At 41.4% G+C, this 8,986-nt stretch overlaps 1 long non-coding RNA gene across 1 annotated transcript; it reads right to left on the minus strand.

Annotated features, from left to right (window-relative positions):
- Positions 1 to 3,783: 3,783 nt before the first annotated feature.
- LOC311061262 lies at positions 3,784 to 8,427 on the minus strand. Its single transcript, XR_014602378.1, has 5 exons — positions 8,299 to 8,427; positions 7,899 to 8,002; positions 6,657 to 6,785; positions 6,096 to 6,178; positions 3,784 to 4,044 (listed from the first exon to the last, which is right to left on the minus strand). It is a non-coding gene; the product is annotated as an uncharacterized lncRNA (long non-coding RNA).
- Positions 8,428 to 8,986: the final 559 nt, after the last annotated feature.

Below are 8,986 nucleotides of genomic sequence, written 5' to 3' on the forward strand. Positions count from 1 at the left end.
GCTTGACAAAATGGTGTGGATTTGTTGTTTGCACAGTGTTGCATGGACCCTAACGGGACATCACTAACGAGGTAATTGACTAACGAGATATCCAATCAGGAGGCCCACTGCCGGAGGGCGGGAAGACGGCTGCTGTCGACACGATCGAACGCCCCACCAACCACCGTTCACGATCGAACGCCATAACACACACACACACTCCCAAATGCTGCAAAAAATGAATATTTGCTCATTGCCAGCTGCTTGCCTAAGACAAGCGTGTGTGTGTGTGTGTGTGTGTGTGTGTGTGTGTGTGTGTGTGTGTGTGTGTGTGTGTGTGTGTGTGTGTGTGTGTGTGTGTGTGCATGTGTGGGCACGCACGTGCGTGCGTGTGTTTGAGACCGATTGTGTGTGAATGGGTATGAGGGGAGGTGATGTACACTAAGCCGCAACATTGTGAAGCCTCTTGTTCTTACTACAACAAGGTGCCTGTGGCCATAACAAGCAGACACACATGCACACCCGCTCGCACGTGCGCACACACACACACACACACACACACACACACACACACACACACACACACACACACACACACACACACACACACACACACACACACACACACACACACACACACACACACACACACACACACGTATGCACGCACACACAAAATCTCCCAACAGCTTTTGATTCTGATTAGTTTCACACATGGTGGATCTCAGAGGCAGTGTTACTGTGGGTTACGGTAAGGACAATCAGACGACAACTTTTTGCAGGCGCACACCAACATCCTGAGTGTCCTACACTGAGAGTGTACCAATGTGAACAAATGGACTCGTAGGGATTTTACTGGGACGTGTGTGTACGTACGTACGTGTGTGTGCGTGCGTGTAATTGCACATGTGGCAGGAGGAGATTAACATTATTGTCAGTTTAATTGCATGACCCTCACATCTCCATTCTCCATAATCTCAATTAAACAGTCATTTGGAGAGATTAGTGTTCGTATGACATTGACCAAAACGCTGGCATGAATTAAGGATTTCAATACAGAGAAGATCCAAGAGTGTACAAATTGACCTGTTTTGGTATATGCATGTAGCTACTGACTCAGTCCTATAATCCTCACACACAGGATAATATTTGGTTCTGTCTGTGGATGACAACATAAATAGACGATACTAATAATACATTTGACTAGAATCTGTGCTTTGGTTGGTTATCAGGTCAATGGAACATTTAATACAACCGGGACAGTGTATCAGCTGTTAATTTCAGTCCAGAAAACAAAAACTAGATAGAGATGATAAAATTGCAGATATTGATGCAATAGACATCTCGCCCATCTCCAGGTTCCTCAGCTTACCCATCTCCAAGGTCCTCACATGGGCCACGCACAACACGCAAGATGTGAAAAGGGTCCAACAATGTCTAGGTACAGCCTCAGACAGCTGAAGAAATTCAGCATGAGCCCCCGCATTCCCCAGGGCATTCTACAGCAGCACTAATGCTCCAGGCAAACTAGCGTTTCACATCAAAGTCATTGTAACAGAATTCTTTTCACCATACATCATTTCTATGAGGTGTCCAGAACAACATACTAAAAGTCCTAAGAAATCCGAGTTGCGGAGATATGGTTAATTGGCATCAATTCAAGATGTCCACCAATTATTGTCAAAAAGCCATATACAATTATGGTGAGTTCAATTTTCATTTAAGATTTCAATTGACTTGATGTTGATGTGAGGAATTCTGATAAAAAATCCAAAAAATAGTTAAGCCATTTTTGAACCAATATAACAGAACTACAGGCTGTTCCTAATGTTTTTTAAATCAGTGATTCCCACATTTTTTCATGTCAAGGACCCCCAAATTAATATGTATTTGTCTGTTGTGCCAATGACCCCCAAAAATATTCAAAAGATTTCACTTGTTTTCCCAATATTGTTTTTTTTTTAAATAACAGATCTTTAAACTCACAACATGTCGCGATGTGACAGGTTGTGATGTTGTAGATCTGCCATTTTCAAATAGCCGATGTAAAGTGGTAAAACTTAGCGTAGGTGCCTCTTTTGGGCTTGTTTTCATAGACTTGGACGGCTTTTTTATGTTGCAAAATCTGGCAACACACTGATTACCTACATTACACCTGCAGCCTGCTCTGGAAGTGACCAGATATTGAATGAAGGAAATGGCGCCGCCCTGGAGAAGGGCCAGGACTAAGGTGACTACGCCTGGCGGTGCGAACTGCGAAGCCAAGGCTCAGTGCATCAGTCACTTCCCTGCTGGGGCACGCTGGAGGCAGAGTAGGCGCCACTAGGGGGGGGGCAAAAAAAAAAGCCTATCTATTTTTCAGGCTCCAGGTGGCGCTGTGGCAGAAAACGGTGGTGCGGCGCTGTCAGACATAGGATAGGCTCCTGTGCTCTGTATTACTGTACTTTCTGTTTAAAGAGACTGAGGTGCTCTTAGTATGAAATGGGGGGGGTGCCAGGAAAAATATTGCCATGGGCGTCAAATTGCCCAGGACCAGCCCTGCACCCCAGCAACAAGTTCACACTGCCACCATCAGGCAAATGATAGTGTATCAAATGCCAAACAACAAGATTAAAGGACAGTTTCCACACCCTGGCCATGAGGCTGCTGAATGGGCACTGATGTTATGTAATGCTCACTCTACATTGGTACTCTCACTATAATACTGTAGATAAACTCCCATTCTCATAAATGTTATGCCTATTTGATATGCTGCTATTTGATATGTCTTTATTTCTACAAGAGACTGAGGAACTCTGTCTTTATTACACACTTTATGTATTTTTCCTTATATAAAATATTACTGCAACCGAGGGTGCCTCAAACATTTCAACCAAAGTGAAATTGAAGTTGAAGTTGAGGAGATAAAACCTCAACTCACATTCAGCAATCCAACATGTGTGCACACAACTTGAGGCAAGATTATAGTGACGAGGAGTACAGAGGTGTGGTGGAGAACTTCATTAGATGGGCTGAACAAAACTACCTCTTGCTGAACATAAGGAAGACCAAAGAGCTGGTGATAGACACCAGACGGAGCAAGAAGAGGACCCCCGTACCCATTACCATCCAGCGGGAGGAGGTAGAGATTGTGGACTCCTACAAGTTCTTGGGCGTCCAGTCCAGCCGTCCACCTAAACAAAGATCTGGACTGGAGAGACAAGGCAGAGGCTGTCTACAAAAAGAGACAGAACAGACTGGCTCAAATCCTTTAATGTGTGTTGTAGGCTATTGAAAATGTTGTACCAGTCTGTGGTTGCCAGCATTCTTTTGTGTTTTTGTTGGGTGTTTTATGCAGTGGTATGCTGGGGAGCTGGCGTCAAGGCTTGGGAGCTGAACAAGCTCAATAAGATAACAAAGAAGGCTAGCTCTGTTGCAAACTCAACTCAATCTCCATCCTGCACACAGAAAAATAACGGTTCGATCTGGAACCAAAAATGGTTCTTCAGAGTGATTCCATAGAAGAACCATATTTGGTTCCAGAAAGAACCTTTTACACTAAGGTTCTTTAAAGAACCATTTATTCGAATGGTTCAATAAGGAACCATTAAAGGTGCATTAAAGAACCATCAAAAAATGGTTCTTTGAGGAACCGTTTCTGGTTCCTCAAAGAACCATGTAAAAAAATGGTTCTCTGAAGAACCTTTTCTAAAGTGGTTCTTTGAGGATCCAATTGGTTCAATAAAGAACCGTTTTATAATGGTTCTTCAGAAAAAAAAGGTTCTTTGGATAATAAATGTTTCATTACACATTAAAATATATTAGATTTACTGGAAAAGATGGACACAAGATTTTATCATTTGAATTTATTAATAAATAAGCCCACATATCTCCATATTTGAACATTAAACATGAACTTAACACATTTAGATTTAAATCTTTAGAAACTTTTGGGGGGCTAGTGGGGGCATTCCTTGTCCCCCAAATGGCAACAGCAAGCTCCTTCATGAACAGGGAGTCCTTGGTGTTTGCTGCCACCATCTTCCAGATCTCCTTTTGGAGCCACACACCAGAGCCAATGTGGACCTGAAACAGAAGAAAACAAGACATGTTTTAGAAATTAAAACACATTTTACCATGACATTTCCCAGACTTTCATTTTGGACAAAAGCAGGCACACTTCAAACAGTTTACTGTAAAGAAATGACATTTTCATGTCAAGGACCCCCAAATGTGGACCCTATTTGGAAAAGAGTTGGTGCCATGGACCTCCAATAGAGAAGATGTTAATTGTTGGATTAGATTTAGTACAGAATGCTACAACTGTCTATACTGTAGGTGGGGAGAGTTAAAGTAATTATTATACAGTACAATGTCATTGGATTACATACTAGCTGGTAAAACAGTAGTGAAATAACCCTTTGTGCCTGGCATCCCTATTTTGTGCATGCCATACATCCACGCGGCGTAGTGTCATCATCAGTGGGCCGTACCTACGGAGGCGGAGGCGCGCTCGGGGGAAAACACAAATTTCCCCCAGCTGGTATAGACAGAGGGATGTGGGGTTTTCAAACTCACATGCTGTAAAATATACCAATTTAAAAAGCAGGCGTCATGGCTTGCCAGATCACAGGCACAGAACCTTGCTGCCACTCGACAAGGAACGTTAAATTAGCAAATTAAACAAGAGTCCGATTGGAATGTTGTCCTGACTGGACAGAGGATCCAACACAACACAATGGCCCGAGGTTATCTGATTTAATCGCCTGGTAAGAGACACTATTACATTTTCTATAGATATGATCAATTAAACTTATCATAATATCAAAAAGCAAAAGTCATTCATTCATCAATGATGTTTATAGAACACGTTTTAGTGAATTCCTAGTACAGGAGACATCGACGCCATTACAGTTTGGAAACGCAACATGCAGCGATTTACACACAAAACAAGCCAAACCCTAACCTATCCTTGTTTAAAAACCTACAGAAAACACAATTGTTAATCTGGCAATGAACACAGAGCTAAAGCAGTGTGTAAATCCTGCATGATATCAAATGATGCATGTCGCCAAATGATAATGGTGTCGGTACGTGCCGTTCACAAAACAGTCTCTAAACTGTACTTCAAATTCACTATAAACATTATTGATGACTTAATGGCTGTTGGGTTTCGATATAATGGTAAGTTTAATTGATCATATCTTGTAATAGTGTCTCTACCAGGCGATTAAACACTGTGCATATGTAAGCATGTTTGGCAACACGGAGGGAGACGGGTGGTAACCAGAAAACTCGCCCCAAAACACGCTCGCCCCCATTTCCACCGACCAGCGGTTCTTGTATTCTTGCATCTGTATTACGGTTTGAAATAAGTTCAGGGTTAGACATAGTTTTACTGAGGTTATGTTTAGGAATACCAGGTGAATACCGGCGGGTTTGCCCCGGGGCGACTGTGTTTTGGGGCGAGTGTTTTAGTATTCAGACGGAGATGTAAAGAGGGAAACATCTCCGGTCTAGGTGGTGCTTGTGCTGAAACTTGACTAATGCAATAAAATATAAGGACAATCTGATCAGTGATAAACCACATGAACCCCAGTTTACGTATTCTGGGGGGAACATAAACCAAACATTGCCACAGTAGCTCACAGTTACAACGCGTCGCGTTCCGACGCGCTGTGAGCTCATAGATTGTCAATGTTTGGTCTTTTTAGTCACATATATCTTAAAAATAAGTCAGTCAAGTTGTGTTCCAGCTGTCCTTCTGATGGATTTTTTCTTGGCTGACAATGTTTCTATCGTCCATAAAATAGCTCTGAAAGTGATCCAAACGATCGTGTATGATGTAACTCTATGAGGCAGATCGTTGTGTTTTCCCCCGAGCCAAAATCGAATGGGCGTTCCTGGGCGTTCCCGTCTATCTCCGTGTGTATCTATAGGCAAAACTGTTCAAAAATAGTTCAGAAATAGCAAAACATAGCTGATCTACAAGCTCACGATGCATCATGACCCGTTGCCTATTTTTTAAATAGTGCTTTTGTGCTTAACTGTTTCTTATTTAGCTGGGGACACTGTGGAACCCCCTGGGGACCCCACTTTTATGAACCACTGTCCTACACAGTATGTTTCTTCAATACCTTGTCACCGTTGGTGTCAAACATCCCAGGTGTCGATGCCAAATCGTCTCACTCGGGGGAAGAGGAAATGGAGGAAGTTGCAACTGAAAATGTAGAGAATCACATTTAAGTTCCTTTTGGCAGTATCACAGTACTTATATTGTACACATTGTCACCATTTTCCGTAGAACAGTATGACTGTCTAAACACACCTATGCTGTCACTGGTTTGCTTATCTGCAGCAGGGATGTCAGGCTTTGCCGCAGAGCTATATTGAGGCCCTTCCTCCAGTTTCTGTTTTGCAATCTCTAATTTGTTGCATCTTAAAGCATGAACAGGGTACGGATAAAAAAAAATAAAAAAAAATGAATTGATGTATGCGTTAGTAGGATAACAGTTTAATAATGAACCTAGCATCTGTCCACTCCATATAACATGCTTTCTATATAATGTTTTTTTTAACATTTGTGGTCAAGATCTAAGTAAAAAAGAACATGAGAACAATTAACCAACATATAGATATATACAAAAAGAGAAGAGCAAACTCATGCAACTGTTTCGTTTAAATTAGTCATTGCTTACTTAGTTTTAAGGTGCTGTAGGTCCAGCTCCAACTCTTTGGCCTTCTTCTGGGTACGACTGTACTTGACATTTCGTCGTGGATAGCTTGGGGTACAACAGCATCTCCACCATATTCAGACGAGTCAGAGTCTAAAGGTAGTGCAAGTGATATATTTTGGATAAAACAAGATATTTTTTGTTATAAAGTTAAAGTGGAATAAAATGTAATTTTATGCAATCTGTATCGTAGAGTATATTAATACAATAACTTATACAATCTGTATGTTAGATTATGTTAATACAAATAATACTATATAACTTATACAATTGGGGTGGTTGCATTTCGTCTCGCCTGCTCTTCTATTGAGACATTTAGTGTCAAAGGTCATGTCTCACCTTCAATGTATCACCTGAGCAAGCAGGCAGGCTCTATAGAGCGTGCCAAAAATCCTGAAAGGGGCGTCAAGAAGTGTCATTTGGTAGCGGCGGACATCTTTGAGGGGTATAAAACAGGTTGACTTAACATTGCACCCCACAAGTATGTCTGCAGCTACTATGCCACGCGCCCCATGGTGACGAGTCGTTGGCACGCTCTATTAGCTCAATGGTAAAAGCACTTGCTCAGGAAACCGGGTTCAAATCCGGGGGAGAAGAGGAAAGTTACATAGTGCAGCTTTAACCCATTAAGACCTGAGGCCGATTCTAAAAATGTTCTCTAAATCCTAAAAGTTTTTTGAAAATAAAAGGAAAAAGATTTGAGGTACAAATGTTCGCTTTAAAAAATATATATTCAAAGATTTTCAAAAATAGCAATCTACAAGCTCATAGCGTGCCACCGAGTGCCGCGCTATGAGCTTGTAGATCTGCTATTTTTGAACGGCCAAAGAAATGGCCAAGTTTTTGAATGGCCAAAGAAATAAAAAAAATGACACAGATGCGTTCCCGGTCTTAATAAGCAGGGGTCTCTCGATCTCTTTAATAAGTAGACAATTCAGTTTCAGATGGGTTGCCAATTTCAGGAGAGAGTACCTATTCATTAGCTTCAATGTTAGTGTTCCTGTTCCAATGTTGTATGCCCACTTCTTTGTGTCATCACTTCCAATTGCACTTATTTATCCTGTATCCAGAGTTCTGATTGGTTAAATTAGGTATTCCTGGAAATGCATTTTCGGCTTAAAGAGGTGAAGAGTCTGGGAGACCCCTGTTACTGAACAGTTTGAAGCAATGATTACTTTAATATTACACAAAACAATATCACTTTACCTTCAAACTGTTTTCTTTTCTTTGTGGGAGGGGGGGGGGTTCTCTCTTCTTGGGTTCCTTTTTCTGTTTTAGTAGGGCTGCCTGCAAACCATTCGTTTTGGCCACTGCAGCAACACACACACACACACGCCAAATTCTGAATTTAGTTTTGAGCAGCACACAGGCAAGCAGTACAGATAGTGGCCTATATTAAAAATTATATTGTATATTCCCACTGTAATTTCTTGTAATTATTGTCATAATCCCTTTATCAAGACAAATGATATAACTAAACAATGTTGGGTCATGACTTGTGATTGACTTCGAGTTCGAACACAGCAGCCTACGCACTTATAAATACAGTCAGTAATAGTAGGCTAAAAAGCCTACATAAATAGTATTTCTGTGTGTCAACACTCACCTAAAATGTCCGCCGCTTCTTCTTCTTTCTGTTATCTTCTCTGAAGCCGGTTTATAATTATTTTTGATGAATCCAAAGCAATGCAATTGATCTAACTTTCTATTGAAGTGAGAGCTGACTCGAGACAGCATTCATTCTCTCACCGAGCGTCGCGAGCGAGTTCAAGGGTCGCGAGCCAGCTGAGACATTGTTGCCAGATTTTGTGAAAGAAATAAACAGCCAGGTCTGTGAAAACAATTAAGCCCAAAAGAAGCGACACCTACATAGGTTTATAGAGCTTTATCTACAAGCTCACAGTGCGTCGCATTTGCAACGCATTGTGAGCTTGTAGATCTGCTATTTTCAAAAAGAATAAGTGAAATATTTCACTAATATTTACAAGCAACTTTACAGAAAAACAAGCCCAAAGTCGCTTATAATAAGCAGATATGGCAACACTGCTCAGGGCCCATAAAGGGCCCAGTTCTCTGTAAAAACAGATCACAAAGCTCACAACGCGTCGAATGCAACAAGATGTAATGTAAAATATACTGTATATACTGGGGGGGGGGGGGGGGGGGGCAATTAGACCATTAGACTGTGAAAATCTTCACAGTCTAATGGCAGGTAAGATGTCTCCCCGGGATCCAAACTAGTTAAAATAGCAGATCTGCAAGCTCACAACTCTTGTAGATCTGCTGTTTTTTTT

This window comes from Gymnoscopelus microlampas, assembly GCF_963454915.1.
Source record: "Gymnoscopelus microlampas genome assembly, chromosome: 15".
Taxonomy (NCBI): domain Eukaryota; kingdom Metazoa; phylum Chordata; class Actinopteri; order Myctophiformes; family Myctophidae; genus Gymnoscopelus; species Gymnoscopelus microlampas.